Here is a 19,536-nt window from a genome sequence, read left to right as displayed (position 1 = left end):
CAGGGCTACAATTCTGATAGGAAGAACTGCTTTTCCTACAATAAATATGGTGCTTTCTATGAATTTGACCTTTATTTCCATTGCAAATAAGTCGTTCTTCTGTAATGAACCCCCCCCCCTCCCTGTCACAGGTGGAAACCTGGGAATATGGGTATGCAAAACCAGGATAGAATGTGGTTATTTAACAATTTCGAGACTTGTAAAAATGCCTGAGAACCTAACAAACTCCCCTAACTTAACCTGTATTCTAATAAAACACAGGGCAAACTTTACTAATAAAAGGATTGGGTTATATTTAGAAAAATTCCTGTTTTCTTTGAAAATTACTTTTATTTCCCTTGCAAATAAATAGTTAATAAGATAGATATACCCTGATATATCTTATGGTAATGGGGTCCGCCCAATGGGAACCAGGGGTTTGGGTGGGGAAAATTTACTGGCGAATCGATAAACAATGGTAAAACTAACCTTTTCTTCTCTATACACTATTCTCTGTGTCGCATAATAAGTCTACAAAAAATTGCACAAAGTATGGGAGATCCTAGTTAAAACTTCAGAAGCATGACGCTCTCGATATTAAAAAATATAATAATCTACATTGAAAGAGCATGCGAAAAGCTATGTAAGAAATTTAGTTGGTATTATTGTAGTACGACAATGTTTGCTTTTAATGACCCTTTAACTGACTTTATTACGCAAGCACAATCATTTCCCATTACAGTTCATTGGCTGAGAGCTGTGACATTATTATGATGTATTGGTTTCATAAGCAATAACGAAGGACTTGAGTCGAAAACATATTTTTAAAAGAATTTAGTGGAGTAATACAGTTACTGCTTAACATCTACTGGTATCCGTGTTTGACTGAAATATTTGAGTAATGGAAAAAACTGGCGTTCAGTTCATTTGTAGTTTTGATAAGTGTAGGATGTCAGTCATGGAGTCTGTTGAATTTAGGGAATTTTTCCCAAATTTAAAGTAATTTCTCCAAATTTTGGTTATTACCCTTAAATTTAGGATAATTTCCCCAAATTTAGGGTAATGCCTGCGCATTTGGCTAATTCGATGCTATAGCCAAGTTTCACGGTACTACTGGTGTAGTTAATAATTTTTTCAAAGCTTATTGTGCTATCCCTAAAAGGTTAGTGTCCCATGTGCGATTCTGACTTAGTTTTTAGGGGAGACCAGCACATTTACTGCAATGCTTCTGTAAAGATTGCCAAAACAAAAAGATGTTTGTATCATAAGGTTAGGAATTATTTGTTATTTACTTTATCATAATGTAAGGATTTATTTGTGATTTACATTTAATCCGTGACCTAGGAAGGGGTGTCCTGGGCATTGTCCCTCGGCTATGGGTTATGATCTAGGAAAAGGGTTGCCCAGCTAGGGGTTGTGACCTGGGAACTACTAGGTTAAGTTAAGTGGGTTTGTTAGGTTCTGTACCCTTTTACAAACCTCAAAAGTTTTAATATCCATGTCTTGTGACCTGGGAAGGGAAGCCCCTGGTTAGGGGTTGTGACGTGAGAGCTACTAGGTTAGGTTAGGTGGGTTTTTTAGGTTCTGTACCCTTTTAAAAACCTCAAAAGTGTTGTCATCACGTTTTTACCCGTTTTTGCACATTCAAAATCCCAGATTCCCACTTGTATCTGTGGGGAAGCTGGGATCCCCATAATGCATAACAGTAGAATGGCTTATTTGCAGTGGAAATAAAGGTCAAATTCGTTGAAAGCACATCATTTACTGTAGTAGAAAAATTTTTTCTCTGAGAAATGTTGTCCCGTGTAATTTACCACCTAACCTAGTGGTTCCCAGGTCACAGATCATGCCCCCGGACCTCCTTTCCAGGTCACAAACTTTCCCAGGTCACAGACCTGTGGGGGGGGGGCAAGCCCCAAGAACCCTCTTCCCAGGTAATAAACCTTCCCAGGTCACGGACCAGATCCAGCAAGGGCTTAAACCCCCTGGACATCCCTTTCCCGGTCACAAACTGAAAGTAAATCACAAATATATCTTTACATTATGATAAAGTAAATCACAAATAAATCCTTACCAGAATTGCACTTGGAACGCTTCAACCTTGGAGGGATAACATGATGAGTTTTTTAAAAAAATAACTACACCGGGAGTCATTAGCAGCTCGTGGCCAAATTCAGGGGGGGGGGGAGAGTGCTGTTTTGACAATTTGAAACCTATGTTTTAATATTGTAGAAGGAAACAAACGGGTGTAAGTAAATGTACAGTATTCAGAAACTTGATAGAATTTAAAAAGGAATATGATCAAACTTTATTTACTTAGGCTACTATAACCTAAATTTTTACTGTTCAAGCTTCATTCATTCATTCAGAAATTAGATGAATTTTTCTTGTTTTAATTTGAACGAAAAGATCTATTATTTTCTTCTTGATCTCTGGATGACAGACAACTGAGGACTGTTTTTCTCCATTGAAAGTACTGCAAGTATATTTAGACTTTCTAAATTTATGGTGCTACTTAAAAAAGTTTTTTCAGTGTTGAAAAGCAGCTGTTCTGCCTCTTGCCATTGAAATTCGTAAGGAAACCAAAAACAAAAAATTTAAAAGAAACAAAATAAATGAATCAAATAGAATAATAGAATAGCTGGAAGTAGGATAATGATCTAATTCTACATTTTATTTTGTATTAGTTAGGGAAAAATACAAATTCTCTCTGAATTTGCCATTTTTCCTAACGATACAAACCTTAGCTATTTGTATATGATTGCCCGCCAACCCTATCTCCCGTCAAAGTACTACCTTCAAGCAAAGTGAAGCACAATCACAGGTGTGTGGGTGAGAGGGGTAGCTAGCTACCCCCACTACTCCCCACTAACTAGTGGGGTGGGTAGTTAACCCTCGCTAAATTCTAATGGCTCTTCCTTTCAACTTCGCCGAAAGTAATACCCCTATAAATAGATAAGGTTTGTATTGTTAGGAAAAATACAAATTACTTCCAAAATTGTCATCTGGTTTGTACCCTTCCTCCTCATTGATTTAAAGAAGTTCCGCTGGTTAGCACAACCCAACTCCTTAGTAATTTATATGTTTTGCAATGAAAAATGCGTTTTAAATTTCACAAACCAGCCTTTGCTTGTTCGGAAAGGCGTACATTCGTCTTGTATGAAATGGTGGAATAGAGTCATGGCTTTTCCATAGGTGATGAACGAGTTGATGGCTATTTCCTTGCCATGCTGACTCCTCATCCACAAAAACGGAATTTTTCATTTGGGTAATGCACTTTTCCTTCATCTTTGTTATAATTTTTGCACTGTGTGGGGCACTTTCAGCCATGGTAGTATGAATCATCTTTGCATTCTTCTTACCTCACTGTACTCTCAGCCTGAAAAGTTGTCCTATGGCTACATACGACATCCCTTCCTTGCACTTATTGAGAAGGTGAAGCTGCTCTCTTGGAGACTATGGCATCGATAAGAGAAGATCACTTGTTGCTTCAACACTTGTGGGAGTTCTTTCATGATGATGGTCGCTGGGGGAGAGTCAGCGTGAGATGTGGGGTTGTGCAGGTAGGGAAATGGCATGGGAAAGGGTGGGTGAAAAGAATTGTGGTCAGTTTGAAAATGTTTGGCTAGGAGCAACAGTTTGCAAATCTGTGAAACTCAATTTAAATGTTATGTATACGGATCTCTGAGCTGCAAAGACTGAGCTCTGACTGTATGCGACTCCAACTGTTTCGCTCCAGGTGAGAGAGACAGAGCTGTATCAGGGTTCCTCAAGACTTCCTTCACTGAAGGCTAAGAATAAGATGACCAGGGAGATGATGAGACAACGCGGAGGACTCCGAAGAACGCTCCTTTCTCTCCTCTCGCACTGTCGGTTGGGAGGGAAGAGAGGGCCCTGCCCTCCCTTTTCTCTTGAAGAAAGTCTTAAAGACTGATCGAAAGGTTTTGTGTTTGTGTGACTGGGAGAGACAGTGCTGCTTCAGAAGCTCCTCGACTCCCTTTACAGAGGACAAAGAGAAGACAACTTGTGTGCCCCCTTATCTGTTTGTGCGTCCATTCATGGCTGCATCTCTGTGTACGCCCCCACTAGCGCACTCCTATGGGAGCGTTCCAGAAGGTGCTTACACGTACACCCCAGTAGGAGTGCGCCCTCACCTGTTCATGCATGCTCATGAGTGTTTTTCAGGCTTTCCCTTATTAAGACAAGGAAGAGTAAGATATTCCTATTTTTAAGAGAACTTAGCCACCTGTTTGCATGCACTTGTCGCTCTTAACCCTTCATGCACCTTCACCAGTTAGCTCACCCATTGGAGTGCTCCTACAGGGACAGGCCTCCCCTGTTTTTGTACTCCCTCCTGCAGCAGCATACCATCATTTCTATATTACGTTCACCAGTGCACCCTAGAAATATCTGAAGACTTCATTAGATCACCTCCCACAGGACTTCCGCTCCTCCCGGATATGTTCTGGGAATGAGTCATAGCTGGATTCCACAGATTTGTTCCGGGAACCTGCCACTCTCATGATCCCTGCACACCGGCTCCCAAAGAGCAAGAACCCTACATGCTCGTAAGACCACCTGATGAACATTACATTCTGTATGAGACAGTGGCACCGAGAACATTACACTAGGCGAAGGGATCCTGGTATATTCTTGTCTCATTCGGGGGGCCTTCAGGCGTTAGGAATTAAGCGCTGGGACTCTGTGCCTAGTGCTATTACTGCTTCAAGAAGACATTGTCGTCAGAGAAGCATCAGTTGGACACGGTGGTCTCTGATTGACCTCTCCCTTCGTATGTGAGGATAATACATACTGCTCTTGGGTAGATACTAAGTGGAATGTGAAGCAGTACATACCAGGTAGAGTGGTATGTACTGGGTTTGTACCCAACACTTTGTTTGGATACAAGTGCTCTTGTCATACAAGAGAGCGAGCGCTTGCTCTTTCATTAGGAAGTGGGACACTACTCTCTTTGTTTTCCTTCTTCAAAGAATTTTTTAAGTCTTCTAGATAGACTACTATGCATTCCAGCCGCATTAGCAGCAGTGAGCAAGACTTTTCCTTTTCCAAGTCCTGAATGACAGTCACTAGACTGCGTTGAAAACAATATTACGTCTGCTTAGCACTTGGATGGCTTACCACAGAGACATTAGAGATTGTTGGTCCTCACCAAGATCATCTACAATTCAAGGAGGGGAACTGTGACTTGAATCCATCCTTTCAACACTATGCTGGCGCAGCAGGTCTCCTAAACACAGAAGCCTTGCCAACAAGTTATGGGAACTGACACCTCCATATCCAGTGCTAGGATTCATGTGAGACGAAGCTCAATCATGGCTGGTTAAACCCTTATCCGTTTCCTGTACTGGGACATTCCTGGGTTGTTTCGGTCCAAAACTTATCCACTTTGAGAAACGACCTGAGTACACTCTTGTCACATACTTTTAAACATCTGACTTAGCCGGTAGTTATATATATAGCTATACGTCCCTGACGTCACGGCAGAAATCTCAAAATTCGCAGCAATCGCCGATTGGGTAGCCAGGAGTACCACCAGTACGCCCTCTTGCCAGGTACCTGGAACCATTCCAGTGATTCCTCAGATCTTCCCTGCCGCCGCACCGGCGACATCGTTGGATATTTCACTCGTTAACCTGAATTATTGCAGTTATCTTGGTGGTGTACTATTTGGTTATTGGCTTTCTCTCGAATTTGGATTTACTTTTGGATTTTCTTGAACCTCTATAGAACTTTTGTTATTTTGACCCTTGCTCGTTTGATCTCTTCTCTAAATATTCAAAATGACTGACCCTCCTAAATCTTTTCGAAAGTGTATGAGAGGTTGTAAGACCCGGCTTGCTAAAGCCTCTATTGATCCCCACTCCATTTGTGTAAAATGCAGAGGTAAAGTTTGTGAGTTGGGGGATCGTTGTGATGAATGTATTTTGTTGTCTGAGAGTGAGTGGTTAAAATTTGACTGCTACACTCGTAAACTTGAGAGATAGGATTAGATGAAGTTCTTCTAGAGATTATTCCTCTTCCCGTGTCAATGAACCTAATCCTTCCCCTGTAGTGGCAGTTACAGATCCCACTACTGTTACCGCTGATGAACCAAGTCTAAAGGACATGATGGTTGCTATTCAAGCCCTGGGCGTAAGAGTTGAATCGCTTTCTGCGGACAGAAACCAGTTAATGTCCGATGTTAATCAATTAAAAAGTGCTAGTGTCAGTGCTAAAAGTGCGGTTAATTTATTTAGTGCAGTGGAGGGTGCGTCTACTAGGACCTGTCGTTCACCTAGCCTTAGACCTCTTCCAAGCTCCCCAACCCCTGGGAGAAGGAATGTCGATCGGCGAAAGGAAACGAGTGGCGTTAATGCCCAAGCAGACGTCCCCTCGAGCGTACCTGTTGACGTTTCACGGGACGCTTGCCCTCACCATGGGAAAGGTGAGGTGAAAGTGTTTACATCATCTTCGGATGACGCAGCGCCCAGACGGGCTGGCGTCAAGCTTCCAGACTTCTGAAGAGGAAGATGGATACTGTTGATCAGCGTCCTGTCATGACGCCGCAAGCTCCTGGTTGTAGTCATTGGAGTAGTCCGGAGCGTTTTCCTTCTTCCGAAAAAGGCTTGCCTGCTAAGCTCCCTGTAAGGATCTCAGAAACTGTCAAGCGTCCAGTCCAGCCTGTTGCAGGACAATTTTCTGAGTCAGGCATGACCTCGGTTCATGCTCCTCCACCTTCAGACTGGTTGTCGCCATCTGGACGCTCTGCGCATTCCTGGAGCAACATTGAAAGCGAGCTTTTGGTAGAAGTAACATCATCTGTTTCGCAACAACAAGTTGACCCTAATTTTAGTATGCTGCAAGATATGCAGCAGAAACGCTCTTCTCTCATGCAAGTCTATCAGCCTGCTGACAACAAGAGAGTGGCTCGCCAAGACCCCGAGCGTCAGGAAGCTTCTTACTTTGACACCAAGCGTCGGAAGGCAATAATTCAAGAGGCGCTTGACGACGGACAGCTTTCCAAGTGTCGAGGGCATGGTAGTCATGACGCCAAGCGTCAAGCACTTAAACACGACATTGAACGACGTTATAAGGATCCTCCTGTTAAACGTCGAGATACTGATCCGCATGAGACCGAGCGTCAAGCAGCCAGACGTGACGCCGAGCGCCAAGCAGCCAGACGTGACGCCGAGCGCCAAGCAGCCAGACGTGACGCCGAGCGCCAAGCAGCCAGACGTGACGCCGAGCGCCAAGCAGCCAGACGTGACGCCGAGCGCCAAGCAGCCAGACGTGACGCCGAGCGCCAAGCAGCCAGACGTGACGCCGAGCGCCAAGCAGCCAGACGTGACGCCGAGCGCCAAGCAGCCAGACGTGACGCCGAGCGCCAAGCAGCCAGACGTGACGCCGAGCGCCAAGCAGCCAGACGTGACGCCGAGCGCCAAGCAGCCAGACGTGACGCCGAGCGCCAAGCAGCCAGACGTGACGCCGAGCGCCAAGCAGCCAGACGTGACGCCGAGCGCCAAGCAGCCAGACGTGACGCCGAGCGCCAAGCAGCCAGACGTGACGCCGAGCGCCAAGCAGCCAGACGTGACGCCGAGCGCCAAGCAGCCAGACGTGACGCCGAGCGTAAGAGCCTCGGACGTCTTGACGACGCCAGTCGAACCGAGCGTCGAGATGGTGAGCGACTAAGTTCCGATTGTAATGATCGCAAGGTTCTTAGTTCTGAACGTCAATCGTTTGAACAACGTGACGCTAGACGTGATGATCCTGGACCCCTTGACGCCAGAAGTCAGGACCCTAAGGAGTTGTCTCATGGTAATCAAGACGTCTCTACTTCGGTTAGAGCAGTGTTGGAGGAAAGTATCGATGATCAGCTTTCCCTTATTGAGCTGTTAGAGGAATTCTCGGAAGGAGAAGATCCTAAGACCCTTCATCCTTTGTTTGACTTTAAGAAACTCAGAGTTTTTATGGAAGAGTTTCCGGATTATTTTGTGCCTGTTGCTCCTCGTTCACCTCCTTCAGAGTTTACCTTAGGGAAGGCGGCGAAGGAGTCTCTTTTTACTAAGATGGTTCTTTTTTTGATCATCAAAGAGAGCTTTGAGGATGTTGGGAGACTGGATGCAATCCAAAAGGGCTAGATTGGCCTCCAGATCTAGCGTATGGTATGAGACGGGATAAGTTCTCGGCTTGGGAGTTCCTGCCTCTGCCCAAGGAGACTTCTCAAGTCTGGTAGACACTCCTCGTCGGACGGCCATGAGAAGGACCAAAATTCTGTGGTCAACTTCAGAACTTGATCATCTTCTCAAAGGGGTCTTCAGAGCCTTCAAGGTTTTCAATTTCCTTGATTGGACTCTGGGAGCCTTGGGGAAAAAGGTTTCGCCCTTAAAGGATGTTGATACTGATAGTATCATCCACATCATGTCGTGCATGGATAAAGCCGTAAGAGACGGATCTAATGAGTTGGCAGCCCTTTTCTCGGCGGGGGTCCTTAAGAAAAGAGCCCAAATGTGTTCTTTTCTTTCCATTGGGGTTACACCCTTTCAGAAGTCTGAATTGGTGTACGCACCTCTTTCTTCATCTTTTTCCTCAAGAGCTGGTCAGAGAGCTTTCTTCTGCTTTAACCCAAAAGGCCACTCAAGGTTTGGTGTCAAAGACAGCAAGGAAGGTCCTACCTACTTCCTTCACTAGCCGCAAGCCGAAGGAAGAAGCCCCATTCCATCAATTTTCGCAGCCCTTTTGAGGGAAGTCTTTCAGTAGGGGTAGTTCCAGACCCGAGGGAAGGAGAGCAAGGAGAAGAGGATCCAGACCAGGGGGAAGCAGACTCTGACTGCTTTCGCCTTCAGACAGCAGTAGGAGCCAGACTGAACAACTTCTGGCAAGCTTAGGAGGAGAGGGGAGCAGACCTTTGGTCCGTTCAATTACTGAAGGAGGGATACAAAATTCCATTCATAAGGAAACCTCCTTTAGTATTAGCTCCAATAGACCTCTCTTCCAGATACAGAGAGTCAAAGAGGCAGGCTATGCAACTTCAAATATGTCTCTTGTTGGAGAAGGAGGCAATAGAGTGGGTGCGAGACTTGCGGTCACCAGGTTTCTACAACCGCTTATTCCTGGTTCCCAAGAACTCGGGGGGATGGAGACCAGTCCTGGATGTAAGTGCCCGCAACGCCTTCGTTCAGAAGACAAGTTCTCCATCGAGACATCGAAGTCTGTACTAGGAGCAGTAAGAAAGGACGACTGGATGGTCTCTTTAGACCTCCAGGATGGTTACTTCCATATCCCCATTCATCTGAGCTTCAAGCATTACCTGAGATTCGTTTACAAGGAGGAAGTCTTCCAGTTTCGGGCCCTGTGTTTCGGCCTCAGCACCGTCCCTCAAATATTCACGAAGCTGATGCTAAATGTAGCAAGCATACTACACTCAAGAGGTATCAGAGCCTCCCTGTATCTGGACGACTGGCTACTCAGAGCTCATTCCTACAATCGCTGCCGGGAGGATCTACAAATGACATTGAGGTTATCAGAAGAACTGGGTCTTCTTATAAACAGGGACAAGTCTCAACTGATACCACCCCAAAAGATCCTTTATTTGGGGATGGAGATTCAGAGTCAAGTTTTTCGGGCTCTTCCATCGCCCTCAAGGATGGAGCAAGCCCTCCTGAAACTTCATTCCTTTCTAAATAAACGTAAGTGTTCTGTGGGAGAGTGGATGAGTCTGCTGGGAACCCTCTCCTCGTTGGAGCAGTTTGTCTCCCTGGGAAGGCTGAATCTTCGTCCTCTTCAGTTCCACCTCAATCGTCATTGGGACAAGGAAAAGGTTCTAGAGACAAGATGCATTCCCCTTACGGAATCCGTAAGAAGTTGCCTTCAGTGGTGGAACGATTCGGGCAAACTTCAAGAAGGTCTCTCCCTGGAACAGAGGAACCCAGACCTTGTGTTGTGTTCCGACGCCTCGGACTCGGGGTGGGGAGCAACACTGGGCATGTTGGAGATCTCGGGTCTGTGGACAAAAGATCAGGAGAGCCTCCACATCAACCAGAAGGAGCTGTTAGCAGTCCTGTTGGCCCTCAAAGGTTTCGAAGGGTCAGTATTGAACAGAGTGGTGCAGGTCAACGCCAACAACACTACAGCATTGGCCTACATAGCCAAACAAGGCGGAACCCACTCGAGGTCCCTTTACGAGACTGTGAGGGTTCTTCTCATCTGGGCAAAAGAGAAGAATGTAACCCTTGTAACAAGGTTCATTCAGGGGGAAAAGAACGTGATGGCAGACAGCCTCAGCAGGAGAGATCAAGTTCTGTCCACAGAATAGGCACTTCATCAAGAGGTCTGCAAGAACCTGTGGCGGATTTGGGGTCGTCCGTGTATAGATCTGTTCGCAACCTCGAAGACCAAGAGGCTAGAAACATACTGCTCCCCAGTGCCAGATCTCAAAGCAGTCCACATAGACGCTTTCCTTCTAGACTGGTCCCACCTTGACGTGTACGCATTCCCTCATTCAAGATTCTGTACAAAGTGTTGCAAAAGTTTGTGTCGCACGAGGGAACCAGATTGACGTTAGTGGCCCCCTTTTGGCCCTCAAGAGAGTGGTTCACAGAGATACTAGAATAGATGGTGGACACCCCAAGAAGCCTTCCATTAAGAGTAGATCTACTCAAACAACCCCACTTGGAAAGGTACCATCCAAACCTCCAAGCTCTACATCTAACTGCCTTAAGACTATCGAAAAACTCACAAGAGCTAGAGGATTTTCGAAGGAGGCAGCTAGGGCTATTGCAAGAGCAAGGAGGACTTCTACCATCAAGGTTTATCAATCCAAATGGGAGGTTTTTAGAGAATGGTGCAGAGTTAACTCTGTTTCCTCATCCAGTACCTCTTTAACTCAGATTGCTGACTTCCTGTTAGACCTTAGAAGGAACCTTAGGTTTTCATCTTCTACCATCAAGGGATACAGGAGCATGTTAGCGGCTGTCTTCAGGCACAGAAACTTAGACCTTTCTAGTAATAAAGACCTGCAGAACCTTCTCAAATCCTTTGAAACATCTAAGGAACGGCACCAGGAATCACCAGCCGGGAATCTGGATAGTCCTGAAGTTCCCCATGAGTGACAGGTTTGAGCCCTTGCACTCAGCTTCTTTTAAGGACTTCACTATGAAGACTCTATTCTTGGTCAGTCTGGCGACAGCTAAAAGGGTCAGTGAGGTTCATGCTTTTAGTAAGAACATTGGCTTTAGAGATAACAAAGCTATCTGCTCCTTGCAACTAGGATTTCTTGCATAGAACGAACGCCCTTCTCGACCCTGGCCCAAGGCTTTTGAGATTCTGAACCTTTCGGATGTGGTTGGTGAAGAATTGGAGAAGGTCCTATGCCCAGTAAGAGTCCTGAAGTTCTACCTGGACAGAACGTAAGAGTTATGAGGCAAGTCAGAAGCTCTTTGGTGCTCGGTCAAGAAGCCCTCGTTACAGATGTCGAAGAATGCCCTATCCTTCCTCATCAGGCTCTTAATAAGAAAGGCTCATTTGCATTGCAGTGAGGCAGACCTCAAACTTTTGAAAGTTAAGACTCATGAAGTTAGAGCTGTAGCAACTTCTGTAGCCTTCAAGCAGAATAGATCTTTGCAGAGCATTATGGACACAACCTTTTGGAGGAGTAAATCTGTTCGCTTCACATTATTTGAAGCGTGTCAAGACCCTCTGGGACCATTCGTAGCAGCAAGTGCATTAGTGGGGGAAGGATCTACCACTACATTTCCTTAACCTAATACCCTTTTCTTCTCCTGGAACTGTTTTATTTCTATGGTTGTTTGTGGAGATTGGTCGACAGTCTTCCACAATCATTGATTTTAGTCAGGTGGTCAGTTTTGTTCCTTCAGAGTGCCCGGAACAAGGGTATTGGAGGTGGTCCTGTCACATAGAGGTATTTACACCGGTTTGACAGCCCTTTGAGGTGTTCAGCCCCCTGGGTGGATCGCTGGATCTCTTAAGGAAAGCAGACATAATGAGGCAGGAATTCATTGAAGTCAGCTTCCTTATCAGGTACGAACCCTTAAGCTTGTTTATTAACTCTTAAGTAAAATTCCAACAATGTTGGCTATCTCTGACCCTCCACCAAAGGTGTCAATCAGCTATATATATAACTACCGGGTAAGTCAAATGTTTAAAAATATTTTCAAAATAAAATAAATTCTTGAACATACTTACCCGGTAGTTATATACTGTATAATTTAATTCCCCCCCTCCTCCCCTCTAGAGACCTATGGGCATGGAAGATCTGAGGAATCACTGGAATGGTTCCAGGTACCTGGCTAGAGGGCGCACTGGTGGTACACCTGGCTACCCAATCGGCGATTGCCGCGAGTTTTGAAATTTCTGCCGTGATGTCAGGGACGTATAGCTATATATATAACTACCGGGTAAGTATGTTCAAAAATTTATTTTATGAAAATATCATTTTAGAGAAGGGCTGGGTATTGGAAACATAATTCTAGTTAGGACATTGTAATTGCTTTTGTTCTCTCTTACCCTGAGATATTTCAAGGACTCCTCGGTAATGCGCACACTTTGAAGGACGTGGAGAGAATCACTATTAGTGCCAATGAGAGAGACTGTATGTTAATGCCTTGATTTGTATCAGGACCATCACCTTCCCAGAGTATATCTTTTGGTACAGATGTTCATACACATGCTCTCACTGCTTGGTCTTATACGGAGACCAACCATGTATACCCTTCTGCACGATGATAGCCACTGCCCTTGCTCCCTTCCCCTTTCAGAGGGTGATATAGATGGAGTGGGGTGGGGTGTATGATCGGCAAGAGACATGATTATATTAATGTTGATAAATCATCTTGTTGTAAGACCATCGGAGTGACTAGTCACTGTGGGATCAGTCTCCTTTGTACTGTTTGGGAAGCTTGCGATCGAACATTTCCCTATCGGACCTCTTGTGCCTGTTCGTCATTAAATTCAGGTTGCAGAATTCTGACTTCTGCTCTATTCCATCTTCCAAGATGCAGTAAAAGATGAACCTCTGGTTCTTCTCTCGATTGCTCAAACCATGGCGTCCTGATGGAAGTGTACCGGAGAATTAGTGTACTGTATCGTGGTTTTTCCCCATTTCAAAGTGCCTTCTACTTCAAACAATATTCCTATGGTCTGGTGACCTTAGAGACCGTGACATCTCCGTTATATGTCACTACCAGTGGCATAAACAATGACATGGCTTCCTGCCCCCCTGGCAGGGAGGTCCTGTTTGGACAAGAGGAACATCTCGAAGTACCCTGAAGAAAATAAACTCGCCTGGATGCGAGGATCGTGCCAGTCTCGTGGACAGATCAGAAAGTTAAATATTTGTGTAGGAACAATATTTCACTTGCTTGGTGGGCATATCTCAGACAGGATATATATTACAGTGAATCCTCGCTACTTCGCGGTTCGACAATCGCGGATTCACCACTTCGCGGGGTTTTCCCATAACCCATATATATATACATATCGCGGATTTTCCGGAAAATTCGAAAATACCGCGAAATCTGAAGACAACCAAATACGATATTTTGTTACCTGTAATTCCATTAATACTGTAATTAGTAATATCTGCTCTTACTGATTGTTCATTGCATTACATATGATATATAATTCAGCACAGAAAGAAATAAAACACGAAAAGAGAATGTGATCATACGATAATTCAGTACGTAGTAAAATTAAATCGAACATGAAACGCAAATCAGATGCAGTCATACCATATTAGAATGGTGTGTACTGTAATGGATGTGCTTCTTTTCCATGAATCTTTTGTATGTATACGTACGTAGTACAGTACTGCATCCAATAATATTCTGTGTTGCAAAAATCACATTTCGAATACTGTAAGCGTACGAGAGAGAGAGAGAGAGAGAGAGAGAGAGAGAGAGAGAGAGAGAGAGAGAGAGAGAGAGAGAGAGAGAGGCGTAAAATAGCGTACGTAAATTTTTATTATTATTGTTATTATTATTATTATTGTTGTTGTTGTTAATAAAATTATTATTGTTATTATTATTATCATTATTATTATTATTATTACTGTACAGTATTATTATCATTATTTATTATTATTACGGTATTGTACTTAATCTACGTACGTTCATTATGCGCGGGGCATCTTCTATGAGTAACCAACGCATCATAGTACTGTAAGACGGGTTGTGATTGGTTCAAGCGCTGATAGATGACGAATCAAAACTCAAGTTTTGTTATCTAGCCTGTGATTGGTGTTTTGCCCGCATCTTCTACCCGCAGCATCAAAGTTCTCGCGGGGCTGGATCGTTCACTTTCTCTTTCCGCGTATTGCTGAGTAGACGTTCTTAAGTTTGTGAAGTTTAATCTGTGCTGTGTGCAACTGTTTTAAGTTGAACTTTTTGTTGAACTTTCTGTTAAATCCTACTGTACAATGCCTCCCAAGCGTTCTGCTTCTAGTAAGGCTGGTAGTGAGCCTAAACGCCACCGAAGGATGATGACGATAGCTGAGAAGATTACGCTTCTCGACATGTTAAAAGATGGTAGAAGTTACGCGGCCGCCGGCCGCCATTTTGGCATCAACGAATCCACCGTTCGCTATATCAAAAAGGACGAGGCGAACATTAGAAAGACTGCTGCAATCACCTTTAGCAGATCAGCGAAGCGAGTCGTTACAACGCGTAATAAAACGATCGTACGCATGGAAGGTGCTTTAGCTGTGTGGATTGCCGACTGCCGGAAGAAGAACATAGCGTTGGATACGAACACCATCCAAACAAAGGCTTTGAGCTTATATGAGAATTTTGCTGCAAAGGAACCTAAAGACGACGACGGCAACCATGCTGAAGATGATGATGATGCAGATGATCCTCAACCAGGGACATCCACTGATTCCCAGCCTCAGAAACGTTTTTCCGCAAGCAAAGGATGGTTCGCGAAGTTTCAGAAACGCTTCGCCCTGAAAAGCGTTTCCCTGCATGGGGAGTCTGCTTCCGCTGACACTGCCGCTGCTGAAACTTACGTGAACCAGACTTTCAAGAACATTATCGCTGAAGGTGGATACAAGCCGGAACAAGTGTTTAATATGGATGAAACCGGCTTGTTTTGGAAGAGAATGCCGTCGCGAACTTTCCTGTTCAAAGAGGAAGCCAAAGCCTCTGGCTTTAAGGCATTCAAGGATCGCGTTACCCTCGTGATGTGTGGCAATGCTGCTGGATTTTTGTTAAAGCCGGGGCTTATTTATAAGTCGAAAAATCCTCGCGCTTTGAAAAATGAAAATAAGAATCTCCTTCCCGTGTACTGGATGCATAATCAAAAAGCATGGATTACAAAGATGCTGACCTCCAACTGGTTCCACCAGTGTTTCATCCCGCAAGTCCATGAATATCTCTTAGAGAAGGGCTTGCCATTCAAGATCCTTCTCCTTATGGATAACGCTGGTGGACACGCAACTGACCTGTCGCGTGAGGGCGTTCAGGTTGAGTTCCTGCCACCCAACACCACGTCATTAATTCAACCGATGGACCAGGGGGTTATCAGGGCGTTCAAGGCCCTCTACACGAAGAATACCTTGGCGGACCTCGTTGCGTGTGTGGATGCTGCCCAAGATGACGAGGATGAAGATTTCAACTTGAAGGCGTACTGGCGGCAGTACACCATAGCCACGTGCCTGCAGAATATTCAAAAGGCACTTCAAGAGATGAAACCTGCGACCGTGAATGCGAGCTGGAAGAAGCTGTGGCCCGATATTGTTTACGACGACAAGGGATTTACTCCGTCGGAAATCCAACACTCTGCAATACGGAAATCTGTGCAGTTGGCTGCCATAATTGGAGGTGACGGGTTTGGCGACATGACGACTGAAGACGTCGACGAGTTTTTGGACTGCCATTCCCAGCCCCTAACTGACGCAGACCTCGAAGACCTGACGAAATCGGCAAGTGAGGAAGAGAGTGAGGGTACCCAGGAAGAGACCCAAGAAAATGTCGAAGAAACGGGCTTAACATTAGAACGGCTTGCCAAGTTCTGCAACCATATGAAGGAGGCGAAAGAAATGTTACAAGAGTGGGACGAGGATATGGTTCGCTTGATGCAATTCTGCAACAAGATCGATGAAGACATGACTCCCTACAAAATGCTCTTGGATCGAAAAAAGAAGCAGGGGCAACAACTTCCGATCACAATGTTCTTCCAGCCTCGCAAAAAAGAGCCAGTTCCTCCTGCTAGTACGCCTTCGGAAGAAATTGAAGAAGTTTCCCAGGAAGAAGTTGAAGAGGTGTCCCAGGAAAAGACACCTCCGTCTGAAGAGACGTAAAATACTATCATTGACTGCACAGTAGAACACATCATCAGCTTCATCATCATCATTTCTACTGTGCAGCAAATTCAGCGCCATCACCATTCAAGTTTTTCTTCAACTTCTTTCGTGGTGAGTACAGTAACAATCTTTATTTTTTACTTTAACCTGTTTTATAGTTTAGTAATGTACGTACTGTATGCATTAAGTTAAAGGGAAGGTTTTAAAAGTCTACATGTTGTAACCTATCATATTTTTTTTGTTTAAAATTTACATTTACGTACGTAAAACAATCTCTCTCTCTCTCTCTCTCTCTCTCTCTCTCTCTCTCTCTCTCTCTCTCTCTCTCTCTCTCTCTCTCTCTCTCTCTCTCTCTCTCTCTCAAATTGTTTTCCTGCTTTGCTACGTACAAGTACTGTATAATTTATATTTGTAAGGTAACATATTTTGTAAATGCTTTTACTGTAAATACTGTATGTACTGTATCATTATTTATCACTATCATCATGCGCGTTAAATGCCTTGTTTGTTCTGAGCGTGGTTGTTTACTGAGCGTACACGCCGTCGTTTCAGGCGGCGTCATAAAGAAAAAGATTTCATTTGGAAGTCCTAAGAAAAATACGTAAACTAAAACATTGGTAATAAAAAAATCAACATACAGTACTGTATAATCAATATAATCGATGCAAAAACTAACCTATACATATATGTGTAGACTAAATGAGTTTGTTTCTTCATTATAATCAGAGATGAACGTAAACAAAACATTGGTTGCCATTTTTTATCGTGCTTTTTAGGTGTTTAGGAAACGCATGATATAAAATCGCCTTTAATATTTGTGCCTGTTTTAGTTTAGGGTGCTGTAGTACATGCATTAAGTGTTCTGTACATTAAAGGGTGGTTTGTTAACAGTACTACGTACAAGGGAAGGTTTTAAAAGTCCGAATATATATGTTAAATAAATAGGTAAATATGCTGTCACTACTTCGCGGATTTTCACCTATCGCGCCCGCGTCTGGAACCTATCTACCGCGATAAACGAGGGTTCACTGTATACATAAATATAATAAAGAATAATTAGGGGCATTGAAACTCAGTAACAGCAATTTATTTTCATATGGGAAGGCGAAATAAGATGCACATGGTAAATAAAGTATCTATTTTATTCAAGAAATTGCAATAAAGTAAAATAAGGTAAATAATTTACAATAAAATTGTTGATTAACAGACATAGACCATGAACTGAAAGACGGTGATGTGGAATTTGAAAGGGAGGAACTTGCCTTTACAGTATACAAATAAGTTCCAGGGGAACTAAAGTCTTTAAGAGTCACAATACACTTCATGTCCAAGAACGTGTGGCACACGTGTTAGAGTCTGTCACTTCACCTTGAGGAAGAACAGTCTTTTGTGACATTGTGTCACCTGAAATCACTATGTATCGCACTAGGGTCAACACAGGCACCCGTTGAGTTAGTCCCGAAATAACTCGCTGTTCCACGCAGCACTAAGCAGCCGGTTTCAATGCACTACCTGCTGCTACCACGAATCGTTTAACTCCGTGCACCTGCTTCGCATAGTGTTTAAAGAACACCCTCGAGGATTTCCAGCCTGTGAAGGATCGGAGGCTTTCGAAATCCATACCTTGGAAGAAGTTTAGGGAAGAGGCGACTTTCCTAGGATCATGACCTGCGGGTGTACTGTCAGTGATTTTCGCCCTTGGTTGTTTAAGTGACAGGTCACTACCCGATGTTTCTCCTTTAAAAAGCTGTCCTCCACCAAAGTCTGAAGTTCTTCGAAGATAGACCTTAAGACTCTCCACTGGGCACAGAGAGACAGTTTGTCGAAGCTAAAGAATCTGGTAAACGATCTGCCTCCCGACTATTAGACTCTCATGAGGTCCAAGCAGCAGCCAGTAGTTCATACAGAAAGGCAAAACAAACTGCTGTCAAAGATAAAAACGAAGTTTGCTCATACTGTGGCAAGAAAGGACATGGTAAAAACACTCCTGTGCATGCAAGAAAATCAGAATGTCTAGCTTACGGTCATAGATGCGAACACTGCAACCGAGAAAATCACTTCGAGAGTGTTTGCCGTAGTAAGGGCAAACCAATAGTGAAACCCGGTGCCCACAATGCCAATGACTACGAGAATGCGGTGTTCAACACCTTGTGCAGCGTATCATCAATCTCTAAACGACACACTGACAAGATATTGGCTTTGGACCACCATCTGTATGACAACTTATCTGATACTTGGATAAAGAGACCTTCCAAATCTCAACCTTTCATAAATCTGATAATCAGAACATCACCTGAGGATTACGAAGCCTTTGGTTTCCACCTTCAAGCTGGTACACATGCTGTTCGTATATCTGCAATGGCAGACACTGGATGCCAAAGCTGTTTCGCAGGTATCAAGGTCATCCACAAACTTGGCCTCAAGCAAAGTGACCTCATTCCTGTAACTATGAAAATGCACGCTGCAAATAACAGAGGCATTAAAATCCTCGGTGCCACAATCCTTTGTATCTTAGGAACAGATGAGCAGGGGAACCTTGTTGAGACTAGACAAATGACATATGTCACCGACAACTCGGATAAGCTCTTCATCAGTAGGGAAGCCTGCATCGCCCTTGGCATGATATCGGATAGTTTTCCGACTATTGGTGAAATCTATGACACACAATCGGAAACTCCGGATGCCACCAACAATGAAGTAGGAAGCGTTAGTGGACTAGCCAATCAATGTGACTGCCCAAAATGTCAACTACCTCCTCCGCCGCCTACAGAATTACCGTTCAGTGCAACCGAGTCCAACCGGTCTAAACTAAAGGACTACCTCTTGCAGTACTACGAATCAAGTACATTAAACGTGTGTGACCACCAACCGTTACCACTAATGGATGGACCCCCAATGAAGTTGATGATCGATCCGAATGCTGATCCTGTTGCTCGTCACACACCAGTGCAAGTGCCGTTACACTGGCAAGAGGAAGTTAAAGCTGGACTTGACCAGGACGTCCGCCTTGGTGTCCTTGAACCTGTCCCAATCGGAGAACCAGTAACTTGGTGCCATCGGATGGTTGTATGTGCTAAGAAAAATGGCACACCTCGACGAACAGTTGATTTTCAACCTCTCAATGTGCACGCTAAGAGAGAAACGCATCATACGCCTTCTCCATTTCACCAAGCAAGGTCAGTACCACAAGGAAAAAAGAAAACCGTCTTTGATGCCTGGAACGGATACCACAGTGTACCGAT

At 44.2% G+C, this 19,536-nt stretch overlaps 1 protein-coding gene across 4 annotated transcripts in view; it reads left to right on the top strand.

Annotated features, from left to right (window-relative positions):
- The window catches only part of LOC137628561 (uncharacterized), a 206,332-nt gene that overhangs the window by 445 nt on the left and 186,351 nt on the right, over nucleotides 1-19,536 (top strand). The window lies entirely within an intron of this gene.

The sequence above is a fragment of the Palaemon carinicauda genome, chromosome 2 (genome assembly GCF_036898095.1).
Source record: "Palaemon carinicauda isolate YSFRI2023 chromosome 2, ASM3689809v2, whole genome shotgun sequence".
NCBI lineage: Eukaryota > Metazoa > Arthropoda > Malacostraca > Decapoda > Palaemonidae > Palaemon > Palaemon carinicauda.
The sequence above is the reverse complement of the archived record's forward strand: the minus strand, read 5'-3'. Positions and strand labels throughout refer to the sequence as shown.